Raw genomic sequence first — 23,266 nt, 5'->3', positions numbered from 1 at the left:
TAATTATTAAGATAAAGAAAGTGTTTACAATTTTAGTATGATTACTATTTTTTTTTCAAGTTGGAAAAATCATATAGTTTCAAATATGTAGCTTCTTTATTTTAGGAAAGTAGGTCTACCTTCAATATAGTAAAATAAACTAACCTTTCTTACAATGCTTCGCTCTCTTCTCGTAAACATAACTTTTCATTTTTTCAATACAACACAGCAATGTTGCGACTTGATAGATCTGTATTTTATTGGTTTCTCTTTGTTACTTCCCATAATATAGTTTAAACAAATAAGGAAAACAACTTTAAATTATGTTATCAATAAAATAAATAAACAAATACCCCAGTTGAAATATATTAATTATGTAAATCCTTGTTAATTTTACTCTCTTAAACTATAAATATTAATACATTTATTGTAAACACTTTGTCTGCTTTTAAAAGTTTATTGATATTAGTAGAAAACATCCCTAATTAAATTACGAAACTCATAAGTATGTAAGACAAAATCGCTCTTATAAAATGAACTCCTTCTGTTTAATTAATATCTGCGTCTATAATTGTTCTTTCTTAAAATACTTATACAAGATTTATTGTGTTAACCCAGGGGTTGGCAACATGCGGCTCGCGAGCCACATGCGGCTCTTTTGATGTCAAGATGCGGCTCACCAGTTCCATGCACAAATATTAATAACGAGCCGACCCGCGGCGTATCATACGCCGCTATTTAGTTGATTTATTTTTTTACTTTTCAGTAATTTGTGAATTCGACCGTACTAATGCTGCCACTGAAAATATTTGCTTTAAAACACTAACCCCCCTCTTTTCCCCTAACCCCGACCCTACAACCCCCCCCCCCCCCTTGAAAGTAGCGTCCTCTTAGTTACCTCCTGTAAGTTTAAAATCGGATCAAACTAAGTTATCTGCCCCTAATAGCCGTCACTAAACCGGCTCTACGATGTGTAAACATTAACGTGACCACAGCTCACCAGACCATGTGGGGGTGGGGTGGGGATGGTAGTGATAGTGATAGAGAGAAAAAGAGGGAACTGCAAGGAGGCGCTTGCAGCTTGTTTTCTAACGTCTCCCAGAAGAGAATTATATATATATAGATTATTTTATATTATTTTTAAAACTCATTAAAATTTGTATAGAGAAAAAACAACTTTAAACAGGAAAAAAAAAACTCATCAGAGAACAATGAGAGTAGGTGAGGTAGAGAGTATACGGACAGCTGACAGCCGCTTGGGCACCAGACCCAGCCCCACAACCGTGCTGTAGCCAGAAAGTTCCATTCTTGCTACTTCCGACTTTTTCGAATATCATTAAATGAGGAATATTATTCTAATTCAAAATGTATGTCTCTATCTGACCCGAGTGATGTGTTGTTTTTTTTTTAAAGTTATTAGCTTCCTACGGTTGAGCCAGTGGGGTACGAGTTTACCCTTTGTTCAGTGGGGTCGAACATAAGCCCGATGAGAACCGAAGACAGAAGCGACCGATATCCAAGTCGGAGTTGACCGTGTTGAAGGCGGCTTGGCTATGGGAGACACATCCTGAGCCGGTGGTGTCCGTAAAGAAAAAAAAAAGTTAATGGCTTTAGAGCGGATTGAGATAGTCGCATAGGTATATTATTAGATTCAGGGGCGTAGCGGGGGGGGGGGGGTGGGGGTGCGGACCGCACCGGGTGACACCATTTAGGGGGGTGACACCAAGGCAAAAAATAGCAAAATATATAGAGAAAAACTCGAGGGGGGGGGGGTGCAAATTGAAAGTTTGAGGGGGGGGGTGCAAATCGAAAATTTGAAACTTTGTCCCTGGGAAGGGTCTCTATGCCTCTGGGGGGGGTGACACCATTAAGTGCCGCACCGGGTGAAACCCGACCTCGCTACGCCACTGATTAGATTACTAATTTTATTATAGCAGAGCTAGGTATAATACTTTAATATGTTTTGTGCGAAATATTAGTGTGCTTTTTAAGTATAAATATTATTTCATATTTAAAGCTATTTATTTCAAATCAAAAGTATAGATCTAATCCTAATCAAATGCCAAAATATTGAAATAAAAAATTAGTGGCTCTTTAAAAACTGGGAACTTATGTAAATTGTAACTTTTGGCTCTTCTAGCTCAAAGGGTTGCCGACCCATGTGTTAACCAAATGCGGTTCTTTTGATGTCAATATGCGGCTCTGTAGTTCCATAATGATAATATTATTTTATTTCAAAAATAAAAAAAAATAAAAAAATTATACTGTAAAAATAAAAACTTTAAACAAAATTAAAATAAACCGGGAGTGATCTCCCCTAAACTTTCTCGAATATTCTTATATAAAACAACAGGGGATGGGAACTCGGGATATAGTTATGATTTTTAATCAATTTTAAATACATAAACTTTTTAAAATAAAATAGAATCTCATAGAAAAAAGTATTGCACACCAAGCAAACGCCGAATAAAGATGTTCATAATGGTGCGCAATATTATTAGTACTTTATAAATTTAGATGCGTTTTTGAGAAATCGGAAATAGCGTAAATTAGTACTTCCCGTCAACGGAAATTACTCAAAATTTAACAGAAGGTAGAGAATTAGATCTTTAACTTACATGTGAAATTTCATTTATCTATCTGAAATAGTACTCAAGTTATAGGCTTTTGAAAAATTCAAAGTAGGAAAAGTACCACTTCCGGTTATCGGAAATCGCTTAAAATCGATACTGATCTACGATTTTGATAAAATACTTATATATGAAATTTCATCAACCTAGCTGTAACGGTACTCAAGTTATCGTGTTTACACACGGACACACAGACAGACAGACAGACAGACACACAGACAGACACACAGACATACGGACAAGATTGCAAAATTATGTTTTTCCGTATCAGTGAGGTGTAAAACGTCGAGATTTTTACAAATCTCGATTTTTTTTTGCACGATTACAATACTTTCTCTATACTACGTATATACGAGAAAGTAAAAACAATGAGAATAAGTGGAGTAGAGTGTATATGGACTGTTGACAACCTAGGGCGTTAGGCATTAAGCCCAGCCCCACAACTAAGCTGTGGCCAGACCCGTGGCAATGGTTCCAAGCTTTCCACTACCGAAGTGCACATACAAATGTTAGTGGCTCTTTAAAGTCTGGGAAATTTTGTAGATTGTAACTTTTGGCTCTTCCGTCTCAAAAGGTTGCCGACCCCTGCTCGCACGAACCAACCAGCCTAACCGTACTACTAATTGCTAGACACAAACTTTTCGTACCAAAATAAAAACAAAAGTTAATGAACATTAACTGCCTTGCTTCAAGATTAACAAAATGTAGCGATTTTATCATGCAATTAGCTCACCTACACTATTTGAAGAGTAAAATCAACAGTTAGATCTTCAGTGATTAGTTAAAGTTATAAAATAAAAAAATAAAAACATCAACCAATTAGAGTTTTACATCGATTATTTGAAACACATTTATCTTCTTTTAATGATCCACCCTTTTCGTGTGAATAGTTCTTATAGTGCTAATATCACACTTTGCTTTTCTATAGTCATGGAGTACTAATATTAGAATGTACAGCATGTACGTATAGTATTAGTTTGAGTTGTACTACGTAACTGCTGTAACTGGATAGTGTTATATATTTTTTATTAGTTACTTCCCATCTAAATATGTTTAAATACATATCAGAAACCATTTTGAACTATTATATCAAAATTATATAAAACCGATACCCCAGTTGTAGTAAAACATTTTTTAAATCCTTGTTCATTTTATTTTATATTATAGTTAAAATGTAACAAGCTTTCTAGTGCTTATAGTTTATTACATCAAGCAAGCCTTTGATATCTAAGTAGTTGGCAGCTAAAATCAACTCAAACAAGGTGCCCTGGTCAACTTTAAGAAAGTCTGCATCTCAGGAGCAAACATCATCTGTTCTTTTTTCTTTGTTTTCTTCATCTTCAGGTGGTGGAGGGTCATCCCGATGGAAGGTACACCATTGAATTACCTTCTTTAATATAGCAGCATTAACATTAGGTAGTGGAACAGGTTTATCTTCATCCTCATCTATACCCAAATCTTCTAACATGGTTTTAACAGTGACATATTGTTTAACAATCTCAACATTTATTTATTTTACAATTGATATTATATTCAAATGTAAAAGTGTTAATAAATGGTGATTCAATGATAGAAGGGTATTTTTTTTTCTTCTTTATTAGTGTTACATTGTCAGAAATGTTTGTTTGATTTTTTTGCCTCAGACATGTAATTTACAGCGTCAGTTTGCCATGTCATGTTCGCTTTAGTATTACAGTTTTTATCATCGGCTTGTGAGGACTAATACAGACAATCATAATACTTCCTTCTGACTCTCCTTCATTTTTGATGTTTTACATAATACAAAACTCTTAATTACAATTTTGTTTTTATACGTGAAAATGCAAATGTGTAATTAAATGGTGATTCAATGGATTGTTTTATCGCCATGGTTGTTTGAGGGGGGTTTGGGCATTTAAGTAGGCCTATAGATGAAAGAAATTTAGGATTAAAAAAAAAACATTGTAAATATTATAAGAAGCCGGAATATTTTTAGTACAATCAAACACTTAAAATCAAACATTCTTCATTTTCAAACATATCTATAGCTGTTCTTCAACATGTTTTTTAATCAATTTATTTTAAATGTATTGATGAAATATAAATACATACATACGATTATTTTTTACCAGCCAACAGCGATTTGACACAAAAGTTGAAAGTTTTAAAAAATTGTTTACTTTTAAAATGTGTATTAAGTGATTTCAATTTGTAAATTTTAAATTACCAGGGGAGAATACACAACTAAGTACTTAAAAATCTTGTAAAAATATACATTGTATAGATTTTACTCTAAGAAACGTGCACAAAATTGTAATTAATATAATTTTTAATGCCGTTATTTAGATGTAATAATATTGTACAGTACAATAATTTGTATACTTTAAAACAAATAGAATTCTATCTTAAATTAAAAATTGAAAGCCTATAGTTTTATAAGGTAAAATAAAATTTATTTTAGACAAATGTAGAATTAACAGTGTTCTATGGGTTATTTTTTCAAGAGTCTAAGTGGATAATTGATCCACACACAATATAAATAGCAACACCTCAGCAGTTAGGTCACACTGCACATATTTTGACGCTTGGCTTGCCTTAAACACACACACAGACCCTCTCCGCGCCTCGTCAGACACATCTACCCCCTCCCCCTCTGTCCAACTCACCCTCAGACATGATAACCCAACATCCTCTTTAACTGTTCCAACGACCCCACCACCCACCCCAACATCAATTTCGAATATCTATTCATTTACTTACCTAAAGTTCTAAATCTTGCTTCTTTGCCCTCATCTTTCACACAGCAACCTCTGAAAACTCAAAACGACCAATATATAAATAAACACTCTTTCCACAGGTCAACATATTTTGTTTCCCTACACAGAAAATGCTTCACTGTCACTTTGACCCCCCCCCCCCCTTTCTCTTTGAACAATTTCCTTTCCACTCCCCACCCGGAGTCCTGACACTTTCATTTGACCTTCACCCCTTCTACTGTTATCCCTTTTAATTTTTTATAAACACATACATGACATCATGCAAATATTTATTATGTACATTTGCAAAACCTTTCGCTTTAATTTGATGTTCGAAATTACGAAAACAAATTGATTTGATGTACATGTTTTAATTGCAAATAAAAGTATTATAAAAAAAAATATCAAACGAAAGAAAATATTTTGGAAAATTATGTACAGATATAGACTAGATCTAGTCGCGTTATCCTAACAAAGTTTTTAGTTACTTTCTGCGCAAAGTGTCCAAGTTGATAGGGGTCATCCATAAATGACGTCACGCTTTTTTGACGATTTTTACCTCTCCCCCCCTCCCCCTCAGCCACACGTCGTCACAAAAAGCCAGACCCCACCCCTAAAAAATGACGCCAGACCTCAGCCTTTAACCCCCCTCAAAATTGCAGTTGAATTTTTTTTAAAGAGCTATATTTTTCCAAAATCTTGTCTGAACTCTGTCAAAATATAATCTAGTATTTTAAAGTTATTACAATTTATTTAAACAGTTTTCTAAAACGCAAAATAACGTCTAAAATTCGTTTTCTAACATTGCTTTTTATAATGCAAAAGTGTGACGTCGCACAATCTGAACCCCCCCCTCCCCCTCATAACAAACCGTCACAAAATTACGGACCCCCTCCCCCTACGAGTGTGACGTCATTTCTGGACGACCCCTAGTTTTGCTTTTTCTATTTTCTGTTGTTTTTCCTTTTCTTCTTGCATTTACTAATGTACAAACTGTAATGACATCAATGCAAAGTAATTATGTATTGAATATTCTACTATGTAAATATGTCACCACAAATATATTTGATGTTAATTGTTTTGATTGCAAATTAAAAAAAAAATAATTGATCTAAAATAGTTCATTTCCTTTACATCACATCAAAGTGTATAATCTAGCACATGTCTAGAATATATGGGGCTTTATCAGTCGTAAAATGAGTTTTAAGTCTCTGTCTCTCTCGCTTAAAATTCATTATGGCTAAGAATAAATATTAATTTCGAACTAAATTCCTATTGATGTTTTAAGGCTTGGCTTCACGAATTTAAAATATCAAGATTACCAAAAATGCAACAATTACAAATAAAATAATATAATAATACGATAATAAAAACTCAAATGAAGTACCGGTAGTCCTAAAATATCAATAACATTATTCTAATATTTTAACTACGCTTAAGATAACTTGTTCCAATTCAAAATAAAATGTACGCTACTTTAAAAAATAACTTTTTAACGTAGGCTCTATTTTTTTTAAGTTAACCTACATCGTGTAGTCTACCATCATTATTGTTTACGGTTTTAAATGAATCAAAAATAGCGAAATGAAACTAAATATTTTTGTTTTATTTTACCAATTTAATAAAGATATTCATAGTTTGTTTGAAAAATACTAGCTGGTAAGTACGAGAACGAGAAGTTGAAGACCTACTTCTAACCCTATTCTGACTCTAGTGTCATGGACTCTCAAGTTTAATCAACCAATCATCCCGTAACACGATCAATGTTTGGTGGTGCGTTTGTGTGTGGGGGGGGGGGGGGGGGATCATTAAGGGATCAAACGAAATTATTTTCATATTTTGTCCTGTGATCGTTTTTGATTTTTGATGCTTTTAAAAATGTTGTAATGGCCAGCAGAGTCCATTCCTTGAAGTCCTCCATCCATATTCGTCAATGCCTTCCTCGCATCCTCTCTCCTGTAACATGTTTTTTTTAATAGACGGTTATACACAAATGTATAACACTTTATTCCTAAAACAACGTATTTAACTGACAAAACACCATTTAAATAGGTAGTTTAAATTATCCATCGTTTATAATAGCATAACATTTTTTTTTAAATGTGCAGTTTGAATTTACATAGCATATATTTTTTCTGAAAATAGCTTAGTTTATAACCAGGGGCGGAACTACAGTGCCGCCAAACCCCGCAATGCGGGGGGGGGGGGGCATTTAGGGGGTCATTGCCGACCATAATACATTTTTTATATTTAAAAATTAATTTTCTTGCATTTTTGACTTGACGGTAAAAGCTTGTGTAAATAACAAACACATCTACCACAGTAGTGATGTTATACAGTAGCTAACACATGATGTTAAGTAAAAAAAAATATATGCCTGAGCTGTAGTGTGTAAGATAGGCAAACGTTCAAAACACTTACATGACTTATTTCCCTTTTCTAAATAGTTAAATAGGGGTGCTCATTAGCTCCTTTTAATATATTTGTACTAAACAAATTAAAAAGCAATTGCTTCTCTTCATTATTATTTTTAAAAACATTCATACTAAAGAATGAGATAGCATAAGAAGGAAATATATTTAAAACAAATAATATAAATACAAATGAAAGAAAAAATAAACATAAAACGAGAAACCATTACACATACAAAGCTTTCACGTTTTATATTCCTTTGACCGGCTAAATACTCGAGGTTTGCCAGTATTACAGCAAACATATTAAATAGTTCTAGAAAAAGAAACTAGTCCTAGAGTCTAACTCAGGGGTCGGCAACCTGCGGCTCGCGAGCCGCATGCGGCTCTTTTGATGTCTTGATGCGGCTCTTCAGCTCCATGCACAAATATTAATAATTATTTTAATTTATTTTTAAAACTCATAAAAATATTAGTCTGCGATACTCGGTAATTAAAGATAGAGATCTAATAACAATGTAAAGTTTCTAATTTCGAGCAGAGCTTGCTAAACTACTTTAATATGTTTTGTGCGAAACATGTGTATGATTTTATATGAATAAATATCATTTCATATTTTAAGCTATTTATTTTAAATGTGTATATATATATATATATATATATATATATATATATATATATATATATATATATATATATATATATATATATATATATATATATATATATATATATATATATCATAATATTGAAATGGAAATGTTTGTGGCTCTTTAAAAACTGTAAAATGTGGTAAATTGTAACTTTTGGCTCTTCCGCCCCAAAAGGTTGCCGACCCCTGGTCTAACTATACAAAAAAAAAATTCAAAACAGACTTATGGGAAACAACTAATCAATAAGAATCTTAAATGTTTATATAATCACCTTTGCAATATGAACTAGACATTAACTTGCTAAAGACGCACCGTGCAGTAATGACGTTTGGGCGTGTTTTACATGGCACCTAGTAAACACTAGTCATTATAGTTTTCATAATGGTGTTAGAGCGTGTTTGTTAGGACAAGTAGTAAATACAAGTCATTATTTTTTTTATCTGTTTGATGTTCGGAAACAGTTTAATCTAAATTTCAAAGGCGTTTTAATTTTGTTTTTAAATATTGTAATCGTTTTTTTATGTGAGTAAAATATTGTTATGGACATTACGAGTACATTTACAGACATTAATTTAACGTTTAAAAAAATGACATTGCACATTATGAACAAGCTAAATTAAGCATCGTTAATCACGTTTCATAAATCGCCATTTGAATATGACCTGTCCCACAGTAGTTTACCATTGGTGTTGATATACATCAATGGTATTTTTTCAAGGCATCTGTTTCTTATTTCAATTATGTGAGGTCCTGGAATCAGTTCGCAGCTTGTGTACATTATATTTAGAACAATGTTGATGTGTTCCTTAATTCGCTGAACGATTTTCTAGTGTACATTCATCAAAGTGCAGTCCATCCTTATAATCCAGTGATTCATGCTAATGGAACGAAGTGGTATAACGGTAGAGAGCTTGACTACTAACCCATCGAGTTCGAATCCGGGTTAAAGTCAGTAGACCCAACTCTGATGGGTACCTAACTCACGTTAGGGAAAGTAAAGGCAGCTGGACATAGTGCTGACCACACTATCTCTGTCAGAGGTGTAGCGATGGAGGGGCAGGGGGGTACATATGTACCCGGGCGCCGACCTTAGGGGGTGCCAAAACGGGTTGTAATAGTTTAAGGGGGGGGTACAAATCGAAAGTTTGATGGGGGGTGCAAATCGAAAGTATGAGGGGGGGGGGGGGCTGCAAATTGAAAATTTGCTCCTGAGGGGGCGCCGAATTGAAAGTTTGTCCCCGGTCGCCGGGAAGTGTCGGTACGCCTCTGATCACTGCATATGCCTAGGTCACAGAAACAAGTGAACTCTATTTCACTTGTCTTATAGACCGTCAGGTTTGAAAAGGGAACTTTACTCTTCATGCTACTTGATCCTGCTATCACGTTCATTTAACTTAATATAAAAGTAATATGTTTTTTTTTTTAGCTTTTAAATAATATTTATTTTTACTCATTTTACATCACAAATATAAACAGAACCATATACAAAGCAGGCAAATATGATTTCACTAAGTTTAGTATTAGTAAGTCTTTTACTACACATAATATATTACATGACTGTACAAAATGTCTTAGAGCAAATATCAAGTAGGTACTTCTACAATAGCCAGTAAAGCTTGCAAATAGCACTGCATCCAATGTATTGTCAGTTGCATTTATCAGAGCTATAGAAATAAATCCAAATAAACTATGTGGTTCTTAAAGTACCAGTACTGATTCTTTCTTAGTTTAATTGATCTTGTTACAGATATTTAAAAATTGTAATTCTTAATGTCCCTTCATGCTTGTCTGGCTGCTACTTTGATCAGAGTCCATTTTGACTGGTTTATGCAGAGCGGAGGAGATGTCAACCCATTGCAAGGCCCTTTGTATCAAATCATCAGAAGTTGGTTGTTTGTCTAAATTCCAGTGTGTAAATTTATTAAATGAGTGTGTAGCTATTAATTTTCTCTCTTCATCTTCTGATGGTCTTTTAGCACTAAACATTTAAATCCAGATGGCAAGTTTACTTCTACCCCATTTAAAGGTCGTCCTCTGAATGTGGCAGCAGGTTCTTTATTTCCATTTGATGATTCGTCACATATTGTTTTTTGGAAGAAATCAGATACCATTGCTTTTCCATCAAAGTGTATCCCACATGGTATATAACGACAATTACCTTTAGATGTGTCAGAAAGAGAGAGTGTGCTATTTACATCTATCGTAGTAGCCATTTTTTTTCTTTATGTTTATAAGTTAAGTAGACAATTGAACTAGAATTGTATAACAATAAAAAAATTTCCCTTGACCACCGTTAATGTAGCTAAAAACGTCATTGGTTTTATAATAGAATTACATGTAATAATTTATGACTTGATTAATCTAAAAGTATAAATTGTGAACGCATTTTATGTAAAATAGTTTTCTGTTTTTAATTAGATGTAAAAAACATGAGTTTGCACGAAAATTTTATATAAGTAATTAATCTTTTGATATTTACTTTACTATTAAGAACTTAAATGTGTGACCTCCCCTGGTATTTTAAAATTTACAAATGGAAGCACCTAATACACGCTTCAAAAGTAGAAATATTATTTTTCAATGTCCAGCTTTACCGTGTAATCGCAGCATCTTAAATATACATATAATAAAATATTACCTATGCTGTCACATAGCCTACTATGTATAAGTATATACAATGTCATGTCACATATGTTTTAATGCGCTGTGTTTTTTTGTGTGTGGTTATTTATTTTTACATTTTCGAAAGAGAAAAAAAACAAACTGAAAATGATAAAGGCTCAGTCGACATATAACACACAGCGTACAATTTAAATGAATATGTAATGACAACCGTCTACTCTTATTATATGAAAATATACGTACAATATGTGTAGTTAACATAGTTACATTGCGAACCGTTCACGCCTCCCCTAGCACTAGTACACTTTTACATCTGACAACTTACTTATATCATACGATAAGATGTTATGCCTCTAAGTTACAGCTTTTGCCTTGTTCTATACCCCCGTACCACAACCTATAACTCCTTTACAAAACAAACCATATTTGTTACAGTTAGAACACTTTAGCAATTTTACAATACAAACATCAAACGTCAGTATCTTATTCTATTATACGAATAACGTATTGTATAATTTGTGTCGTTGCATACGTTACCGGCAAGACATGCATTACTTTGGTAACCGTTAGTTATTATTTTGGTACTCGTAGTTGTCCCCCATGATGAAATAATTATAACATATTTGAAGCTAAAAATACAATTCTGAACACAAAAAAAAAACGCTTTAAATACCTAGTGCAATCGTTTTGGTATCTTGATTGATTCGTCAAATACTCGTTTGTTTCCCTTGGGTAATATTTATCCAATTGCGGTTCTTTTTTTTTGTGTGTGTTTATATTTTAACACAAAGGAAAGCTTTACACATTGGATTTGTGCCAGCTTTGATGTTCGAACCTTGATACATATGTTGGGGATTCAATGTTTTTCTGACATCAGAAGGTTGTACATGATATGAGGGGTGACTGCAGAGAGACATGTCAAAACATGAAGAAAAACATACTTTCAAGTTTAGTATATCGTGAGTTTAGTAGATTGTGAATTTAGTATATATTAAATGTAGCATATCATAAGTTAATATATTGTTAATTTAATATATCATGAGTTTATTATATCGTGAATTTAGTTGATCGCAAATATAGTATTTCTCGTTAGTTTAGTATAGCGTAAGTTTAGTTCACAATCCACCTGCACATTGTTATGTGTAAGTAAACAATGACAGATATAATTATTCACATTATAATATTTAATGAAAGAAGAGTGACTTTACAAAATCTAGTACCGTGAAAACAAAAATCCAAAGATAGCACATAACATACATGAGGAAGACAGACAGACAGGGGGAAGCAAGTTAAGTAAAAGCTTGTAAAAACAATAAGGCAACAAAAGTAATAAATCACGATAACGCTATAACATATATACAGCATGTATTGTTGGATGAGTAAAAAGCTCAATTTTTTTTTCATTGTCAGGAATCACAGAGGTGTGTCTATCTGTTAAGTATGTGGTCAGTTGGAAATGTGCTTGTGTCTAGCAATTAGTTGTATGGTTTGGTTGGCGGGGTCCGTGTACGTAATTTGATAAACTAAATGATCCGGTTTGATTACACTGTGACGTGGATTGTCTATAACGAAAATGTAATAACAAATATACACCCGTTAAATATATTCTCGTTCTGGATTGTATTTATTTATAATTGTTACATCCGGCCAAAATGAGCCAAATAATTTAAGAAGTGTAACAACATTATTCTTTTAAAAACTTGTTTTTTTGTCTCAGACATGTAATTTACAGGGTCAGTTTACCTTCCCATGTTCTATTTAGTATAGCAGTATTCATCATCTACTCGGATGGACTGATATAGATTTACAATAGTTATACTGTTTTCTGACATGTACTTTTATTAATTTAAGATGGTTTACTTATACATAATACAAAGCGTCTAATTACAATATTATTTTTCAACCTGAAATTGTGTAATTAATATGTGATTTAACTATTTGTTTTTGAAAAAAGAGTTACCTATGATTTTATTTACTCCGAAATTTATTACAACTCCACTTATGAGGCCATACCCCATCACCCCCACCCGCCCCAGCGGAACAGAAATTTTGGAGAAATAGGCCTACCCGTTAATGTTTTTAAATCTTTTCAAAAGAACAACGTTTTGTTTAAAATGGCTACTAGGTCTAATGCACTGAATAATCACCATAATTCTAATTAATTTTTATTAATAAATCAGTAATTTAAAACAATGACGGTTTTTAATTTAATTAGAGATAACTTGTTTTTGTTACATCGATTAACTATTAACATTAGAAAGTTTGTTTTATTGTAAATATTATTGTGTTACGTTAATAATAAATAACATAAACAATGATTTACTATATTGTTTTACTTCAACTGAGCTATCGGTTTTATATTATTTTGTTATAATAGTTTTAAGTGGTTTCCCATATTAAAAAAAAAAACTTAGATTGGAAGTAACCAATAAATATTTAACTATCCAGTTACAGCATTGCCATAGTACAACTCACGCAAAAAAACTAAGCGTGTATGCTGTACATTATAATTTTAGTACAACACGACTATAGGAAAACAAATTGTGATATAAATACTATAAGAAATATTCACAAGAAAAATGTGGATCATTGAAAGAACATACATTTGTTTCAAATAATTGATGTAAAATTCTAATTGTTTTTTTTTTTTAAAATTTTATAACTTTAACTAATCATTGAAGTTTCTAACTGTTGATTTCACTCTTCAAATAGTGTAGATGAGCTAATTTCATGTTAAAATAGCTAAATTTTGTTGATCTTGAAGTAGTTTAGTTAATGTTCGATAACTTTTATTTTTATTTTGCTACGAAACTTTTGGGACTGTTGCGTTGCATATTTTGCATATACGAACAGCGGTCTATGCTTTACAAAGATTTAACAGCATTTATGCAAAATAAAAATAAAAATTCATACACTGTATAAAAACGTACTCTAAGATGTGTGTGCGTGTGTGCATATGTGTGTGTGCGTGTGTGCGTATGCGATTGTACGCTTGCGTGAGTGTGCGTGTGCGTGTGTGCGTGTACGTGTGTGTGTGTATTTATTAAGTGTTATTTCTTGTAAGTACTTTCATTGTGTACATAAAGACAACAAAATGGTTGCTCAAGGAATTATCTAAAGAATAACTCATTTGTTTTAAATGTCCATTTTCTATCTAATGTGAAATGTTAAATTTTAATAGTTTCTGAAATTAAACCATTCCAAGTATTAAATAAAAACTGTGCATTGCAAAAAATTATGTTTTATCGGCCGTTCTCACTCTTTTATTTCTTAAGTGAGATGTCATTAAAATATGCAACCGATAATATTGATATAACCCAAACTGGACATCGTTCAACTCCGCTAATTCAATAGTTAGTGATACCGACATGATCCTCACCCCCTCCCTCACCCCATCCTCTATGATGTTGTTCTCTCTTATTGAAATTGAATCATTATTTTATCAACTTTTTTGTTTGCATTTTTTTTTCTTTTATATTTTATTTTTAGTACAATAGTCCTGTTCAGATAATCAAGATTAATTCCTAAGGCAGATATCCAAGCTTTCAATGAACCAACACACTGATCTGCTACAGGCATCTATAATAATAATCGTAACACAAAGATAGAGCTTATCGGTCTAGAACAGCAATTAAGTAAAATAAAAGATGTTTGACAGATTATTGTATTGTTCATATTATAGATAGTTGAGAAGAATGTATAGTAAAGACCTATTGAACATAAATGTACAAGCTCCTTATCTGCTAAAACATTTTGCCGTGAGATAAAGCACTAAAGAGAAATAGCAATGTAGTAAAGTGTTGCTTGCGAGGGTAAAAAAAAAAGAATCTGTTATAGTGAGGGGATAATCTTATTATTATTGCAATAATTAGATCTGCAATATTTAGATCATGTTTAGATCTGCAATATTTAGATCATGTACACTGTAAAAAAAAACTTCACATTAAATGGTTTTTACAAACCTCAAAAAGGATTTTTAAAGGATTATACAGATATTTTGATTAATCACTTCATTTACACACACTTTTATTCTTATTCATTTTAACATCTTAGTTTGCATACATTTTATAATGAAATATTTTGCACTGAATGCAAAAAAAAAAAAATCACATCAAAATCAAAACGTCTTTTTAAGTCACCACCATCAGTAAACATAAAAATTGTAGTTTTTTTAAAAATTGAATGTGTTCTAATGTTTTGAATATATTCATACATTTAAAAAATAAATCTTAAAATTACATTCAAAACTGTTTAACTTGTGACTCCTGTTATATTACTTTATTGCTCTTGTGACTGTACTGTTCTTATCTGGCCATATTTGCAGCATCTATTGGTATGGGTGTCCCACTGATAGAAGTTGCTGAATCAGAGCATAGAAATGCAATGAGTTCAGCCACTTCGGATATAGGAATCAGTCTACCCATGGGTGTACGTTTGTCTGCAAACTCAGCTTTGCTTTCCTCAACAGTCATACCGGTTTCTGATGCCAGCTTTTCAACTTGACTTAATCCCATTGGTGCATCTACATATCCTGGGCAGACTGCATTACAGTTGACACCAAAGCGTGCTCCTTCAATGGCAACAACCCTTGAGAAACCAATAAGTCCAGCTTTAGACGCACAATATGCAGATTTACCAGGGTCAGCTATCAGCCCCATTTGAGATGCCATATTGATAACTCTTCCCCATCCTTTCTTCTTCATGGTTGGAAAAAATGCTCGGGTCAAAATAAAAGGAGCTGTAAGATTGACAGCTAATGTGTCAAGCCATACCTCTGTAGGTAAACTTTCTAAAAGGCCCCGCCCTGGCAAGCCTGCATTGTTGACTAGTATATCTACACCATCAGGATATGCATCAAGTACATCTTTAGCAAACTGTTCAGTTTTTGTTGTTTCAAGGAAATCTCCAGGGATAAATTTAAATTCACCGTTTTATTTTGAAGTAAACTCCTGCAGAAAGTCCTCAATCTTTGACTCCTCTATCAATCCAGTGAGAACCACTGAACAGCCTTTGCTAGCCAAACAATGGGCCATCCCTTTCCCAATAACAGTAGTAGAGCCAGTCACTAGTGCGACTTTTCCTTTCAAAGTTTCTGCCATCCGTTTGGCATTCGCGTACCAAGGTTGGAGCCAGAGGTTTATCATCTGATTAATTAAGAGTTTTTTCATTCTAAAAAGAAAAATATCTTCATTTTTCTAAGGGTACCATTAAAAAAATATTTCAAAACGTTAAACATCTAAAAATTTAAAATAATATATTTTGACCAACTCATAAAAAGTGCATAAATTATATTAAAAGTGTAAAAATATTTATTTATTATTTTAGAAAAATTTAATCTACAGCTGTTTTATGCAATTTTTAATATGAAGTTTTTAGTTGTTTCCCTTGACCGCTAAATCACATACACTGAAAAGAAATATATTTCTAAACTTTCTATTTTCAACAATGTAATATGTTTTAAAACTTGCAAAACGCCTTTTTTAAGTCTACAAGGTTGCCGTAAAGTAGAGTTCGACTTTAAATTGGATTTTTACAAACAATAAACCTTTTAATAACTTTTCTAAATATCAGTAATGGAAGACACATTATATACTCATCCTAATTTTAAACACTGTTACTCTCATAACATATTTAAAAAAAAAATGAATTCACAAAGTAATTATCAAATCTGATTGATCAATTGAAATCAGAAATCGCCCACGTCTAAATTTATGGGCTCTAGAAGGTCCAGGCGTTAAGTTGTTCAAACAGTTCATCTCTTTTGAACCAGTAGCTTACTGTGTGACCGGGGTACATGATAAAACTTACACATTATGTAATGGCTAATGAAAAAAATATATTTGACAATATATTTGAAAAGCACATTTTTTCTGTCTTTATTACCTGGACTGTAGACGACTGTAGAATAATGGCAAAAGTTGAGTGCTTTTATTATAAAATCATATGCTAATCATCCCTTTCATCTGTCGGCTTAATCGACGATATCCTCATCAACCTCCTAAAGATTAGCATAGAAGGCAACATCTGTTATGTAAATACACGTGTAGAATATAAGCACACGTGTAGAATGTAAACTAATTGTACTTAAAAGTCCTGTTCAGATCATCTCATTGTATACATTTGCGATGACATCATAATACATATATTTTACTAAATAATGAATTAAGTTAGAAAAAAAAATGAAATATAAGTTATAATTTAATATTTAAAATTTGTAAAACTACAACATCTTCATATTTTTTGTTCCTGCACTAGGCACTTAGGGCAGATGAAGTAGAGTGTATCTGTTTTAAAGACCTTAGCATACATGTTTCCCTAACGTGCTTTGGGTATCCCTCAGAGCTGCATACACTTAAGGACGTTCTACAGACTCAAGACCGAGATTCGAACTAAATGATTTTGTATTAGCAGGCTAGCTCTCTACCGCTACGCCATGCCATGATGCGTGCTTCTAATCATGTTAATTCTTGAAACACATGGCCACACCAACAATGTTCCTATATTTTCTAGAGAACTAAGATCATTAAAAAATAATAACCCGAAAGTATCGAGATCGAACCCGGGTTCAAAACAGCAGAAAGCCGCTAAGCCCACCCAGCTCTGATGGGTACCTGACTTACGTTAGGGAAAGTAAAGGCGGCTAGGTATAGTGCTGACCATATTATGCCAATGTATGCCGAGGGTATTGAAACAGATATACTCTACTTCATCTGTCCCATATGTCTTGGGCACAAACGGGAAAAGATGGAGAGGAATATTAATGAATATATGTTGAGATACTTATAATTTCTTAACAAAAAGAAAGCCGATGATATATAATTGTTTCATAAGTAAATATTGATTTCATTTCTTTTCTCAAAAATCGACAACTTAAATTGTGTTTCTTAAGCTGCTGATCATGGTCAGATTAAAAAAAAAATATGGTATGGTAGTTAGGCTACATGGATATGATCACGTGACCATCGAGACCCAATCTGTGTTAATTTAAAACAGCTTGAACCATGTTATCGATTGAAACCGGTATGGAAAGCTGCATGTCAAATTTCAAAATGTAAAAAAAAAGGGTAAGAACTTCACATTTTCGTGGGGAGGAGGTGGGGGGGGGGGGGGGGGGGGGGGGCTAAATTTTCCGGGAAAGGTGGATACTGGTAAAAAAAAATATTGTCTATATAAATATTGCGTTCCCGGAAGGGAAGGGAGGATGACACAGGCGTCTCCTGGGGGAGGGGGTGGGACAACCCAAAAAGAGGCCTGAAAGAAACTCTGAAATCGAGCTGAAGTCAGAGCTGACACGTAATACGTAATTGTGTTGGAGAAAATCCCTTCCAACATTACAATTAAGAACAAATAAGATAAGAAGGTTAATTAACGTCACGTGGCAGGGTAGCTAATTGCAGTGTTTCTGTGGGCGTTTCAATTGTAGCATTAATTAAATAGTTTAAGTGGTTTTACAGTAATTCAATCTTACATTAGCAACATTCAGAAATACATATGACGTTTAAATATTCATTAAATAGTTTATCTGACTATTGATACTAGCATGTAAGATGATGGTCTTTATTCTAAAATTGCTCAAAAGTCATACGCTATTGATATTGGTGTTTGATAGGTAAATATAACTTTTAATGTATTGGATCTCTTTTACTAAAATGTGTTCGAAAATAGTAGAAATTGATATTTTGACTTTGAAAAGGTATTTATAAAACACATTCACTGGACGCCATTAGTAAGCTAACAATAGTTATATAAAGTAGTTGAAGTGATCTCATGCAAGGTAACCACATTTTTATTACAAGAAAATTGTTCTAACATGAAAGTGTCCCCGTTCATAACTGACGGATAGCTTAACAAGACTAAGTTAGTTGGGTAAGTCTAGCTCAGAAAGTTTGTTGATTTACACTTTAAACATATGTAAAATAGATGCTAATTAAGGTGCTTAAAACAAAAGCAGGTTGATAATTAGGGTATTTATAATCGTTACAGCACAGTTATTTGACCTGCAGAAATTAACATAATGTCGGGTGTATTGACACATGTAACACAACAGGTCTAACATGGTGTCTCTACCTCCCCCCCCCCCCACCCCCTCTCCCCCCTCCCCCTTTCTTTATACCCCACCGGTATGTGCACACGCTTGACTGAACTTGACCTCTGACTGTGGTCTACAGCCCCCCCCCCCCCGAAATGAAATAGAAAATCTATATAATTACCAATGTCCGCTACCCCTTCCCTCCCTCGGAAATTTAGTCCGCCCTCAGGAAAATATCAAGCGCTCCCTCCCCCGGAGAAAAAAGTCTGAAAGAAACACCGGTGTTCATGAGGGTGAAGCCAGAGTACTCTAGTAATAGGCTTTTGAAATAACCAAAAGTAGAATCCATTCCACTCGTTAACTTGCTGTGATGCTTCAGTAGTATGATGTGTTTCAGTTTGGCCATCTACTCCAAAGGCATCTTCTACCTCTCTACGCCTTTCTCCTCTAAGCCTTTCATTTTGGCTTTCTCCGTCAATATCGTAACAGTCTCAATGCTTTAAGAATTATTTGTTGAATTAACAACTTTTTGAGCTTAACGTACGGAAGTTACGCAGCACTGGATAATCTAAACCTAATTTATTTATATCAGATGTTAGTCCAAATTGCTCTAAGTTCTATACATTGACTAAGATAATAAAATAATTGTTTCTGCTTAGAATATCTTTCTATAAATGATTACACAGATAAATTTAATTTGTAAAAAGGTTAACTATAAATCAATAATTATTTGTTTATGTTACTACTATACGAAAAAAAAATAAAAACTATGTTAAGCGATTTTAAAAGTATATTTTGCGGGTTGCTTCCCTTTGATATATATATATATATATATATATATATATATATATATATATATATATACATTCTATTACAAATCATAAGTTGTTATTTTATGGAAAGCAAGCAGCTTTTAAATCAAAACCTAGATAGGTATTATTAAAGCATTAACTATCAACTATATATCGTTTGTTTAAATCTAATATCAGGCATGCAGTGTCTATATGTGGGCATGTGTATGTCATGTGATGCTGCCATTGGCCGCAAGGTCAGATGACCACTATGTTCAGCCTTGGGAATTATTTATCGACTATGCAGAACCTGCTGTACAATTTATTTGTTGTGACATACAAACACATAACATCCACATTTACATTATGTAATCTATTCTATAGTTCAATGCATGTCCACTGTCAGCCGTTAAAGGTATTTTAACCTTCAAATCGCGCCAAGCCACAATTGTGGGTTTACTATTACATAACTTATGTGGCACGCGTTTTAAGGGTTAAAGGTACTAAATACAAACGTGTATAATAATACGCATTTTTTTTTTATTTCGTGAATATATTTAGACTTCTATATCAGACAATCAATTATAACCCCCGCTAGTTGGCAGTTTGTACGTAAACCACAATATTTGCCTTTTAAATAAAAAAAAAATGTTTTAGTCTGTTTCTGTTATATTGTAATTAATAAATTTTAGTTCTCGGTGTTTTCAAGATATATTACAATTTTACATCGAGCTAATATATTGTATTTGTTTTTATTCGACATGATTAAAAACTATTTTGTTGAATAATTTGTATTATTCTTTTTATAATTGCTAATTTAAAAATATACGAGCAAGATCCATGAACCCTATTTTTAACGACTACAGGTAAAAATGTGTGTCAAGTAACTTATTATATAAAATATTTTTTAGCACTTAAAATCCAGTCATTTGCAAGACACAGTTGTTGTCAAGCAAAAAAAAAAAAAAAAAAAAAAAAGAACCACAATAGGTTAAATCTCGTCGGACGCTGCATTTTGAAGGTGGTGAAATTAAACATTGGTACTGTCAGAGCAGTAAAATGCAACAAATGTCTGTCTAATAATCATAATATTTGGCGTATAGCAGATAAGTCCGTAGATGTTTAAGAATATACGATTATGAAATTGAATCATCACTATATATATTTATATATATATATATATATATATATATATATATATATATATATATATATATATATATATATATATATATATATATATATATATATATATATATATATATATATATATATATATATATATATATCTATAATATAACGCTGCTGGTAGTGTGTCAGTCCTTCCTTCCGTCATCGCTATAGATTTTGGAACCATAAAAGTAAACATTCGCACCATGCTGTGCTTTTCAGTGCACCGCAGTGTCTTATTATAAGTAATAGAGTAGGGTTTGTTTATATAGCGGCATAGAGCTATTTTATAATTGCCACGGTTTTTACTCTTTCGCATAACGTCAAGAAAATATTAAATACACGCAAACTGCTAAAACGTATTAAAAAGATTAATGTCAAATATCATTTTCGTTTAGGTTCCCAGAAAAAGTGGATACATTTTAATAAGATAATAACAGTACGGTAGAAAAATCAAATACATTTAACTCTTTTCTAATTTTGACAAAGGAGGTAATTTAAAAATACATTAAACTCACGCTAATAAAAAATGTAAATGCAAATATACGTTCGTCATAGAAGGAATTAGTGTTGCAATAATATAATTAGCAAAATGTGAATGCAAATTATTCGGATGTGTAAGAGGAAATTATTGTTAGAAAATTATAATTAGCATGGATTGATAAAAGGCAATCTTTTATTTATTTTATTCACTGAATGTAGGCCCTACTGTTTATTACTTATAATTTTTAATCAACTATTCAGCTCTATTATAGACGCGTCATCACGTTCATTAGGTGCGCAATGGTTTTAGTTATGAAACTCTATTGTAATTTTTTTTAATTTAAAGTACTGGAAAAAAATGCGTGAATGGATAAAGTGAAATATTGTAGGTAAAACACGGATATTTTAAATACTGCCTATTATTTATACTGTTTTCTAATTATTATTCTATCTTTCGGGTTTTATAGGAGAGGCGTAGCGAGGGGGGGGGGGGGGCATATGTCCCCGGGTGCCGACCTTAGGGGGCGCCAAAGTGCATTGGAAAAAAATTTGCGAGGGGTGGGGGGTGGAAATCGAAAGTTTTAGGGCGGGGGGGGGGGAGGGGTGCAAATCGAAAGTTTGAGGGGGGTGCAAATCACCGGAAAGGGCGCGATTTTGGCGCTACGGGCTAGACTGTGAGCAAAATGCCTTTATGATTGCATTTAAATTGTGTTTATGTTATGAGTGTTGTGTTTGTTTTTTCGTTGTTGTTTTTTTGCGTTCGTTTGTGTTGTGTTTAGTTTTGTTCTGTTCCCAAGTTGGTACATTTAAAAAAGATTTACCGTGGCGGAGCACGGGATGCAGCTAGTATAATATAAGCGGGCTGTGTCTTTCCGTCATCGCTATAGATTTTGGGACTATAAAAGTAAACTACGCACCATGCTGTGCTTTTCAGTGCACCGCAGTGTCTTATTATAAGCATTAGAGTAGGGTTTGTTTATATAACGACAAAGAGCTATTTTATAATTTCCACTGTTTGTACAATTTCGCATAACGTAAAGAGAATATTAAATACATGCACATTGCTAAAACATATTAAAATGATCAATGTAAAATATCGTTTTCGTTAATATTCCTAGAGAAAGTGGATAGATTTTAATAACATAATAGCTGTAGGTTAGAAAAATCTAATTAAACTGTTTAGTAATTTTGCCAAGGGAGGTATTTTAAAAATAAATTGAACTCACGCTAAAAATGTGAATGCAAAATCTGCAAGACGGAATAATTGTTGGAATAATATAATTAGCAAAATGTGAATGCAAATTATGCAGACGTGTAAAAGTACATTATTGTTGGAATATTATAATTAGCATTGATTGATAAAAGGCTATTTTTTATTTATTTTGTTCACTGAATGTAATGTTTACTACTTATAATTTTTAATCAACTATTAAGCACTATTATAGACGCGTCATCACGTTCATTCGGTGCGCAATGGTTTTAGTTATGAAACTCTATTGTAAATTTTTAAAATTTAAAGTACTGGGAAAAAATGCGTGAATGGATAAAGTGAATTATTGTAGGTAAAACACGGATATTTTAAATACTGCCTATTATTTATACTGTTTACTAATTATTAATCTATCTTTCGGTTTGCGGACAAGCTAGGGGTTTTATAGGAGAGGCGTAGCGAGGGGGGGGGGCATATGTCCCCGGGTGCCAACCTTAGGGGGCGCCAAAGTGGGTTGGAAAAAATTTGCGATGGGGGAGTGGAAATCGAAAGT

General features: G+C 32.9%; 2 pseudogenes; both read right to left on the bottom strand.

Annotated features, from left to right (window-relative positions):
- The window catches only part of LOC131947594 (uncharacterized protein KIAA1143 homolog), a 69,060-nt pseudogene extending 64,983 nt beyond the window's left edge, over nt 1–4,077 (bottom strand).
- Nucleotides 4,078–15,236: 11,159 nt separating this feature from the next.
- On the bottom strand, nt 15,237–16,144 carry LOC131947614 (D-beta-hydroxybutyrate dehydrogenase-like; annotated as a pseudogene).
- Between the last annotated feature and the right edge of the window lie 7,122 nt (nt 16,145–23,266).

Source organism: Physella acuta, unplaced genomic scaffold (assembly GCF_028476545.2).
Source record: "Physella acuta isolate Inbredline_101_S28 unplaced genomic scaffold, ASM2847654v3 ptg000600l, whole genome shotgun sequence".
Lineage (NCBI taxonomy): Eukaryota > Metazoa > Mollusca > Gastropoda > Physidae > Physella > Physella acuta.
Note: the sequence above shows the minus strand (reverse complement) of the source record. Positions and strands in the feature narration are given on the sequence as shown.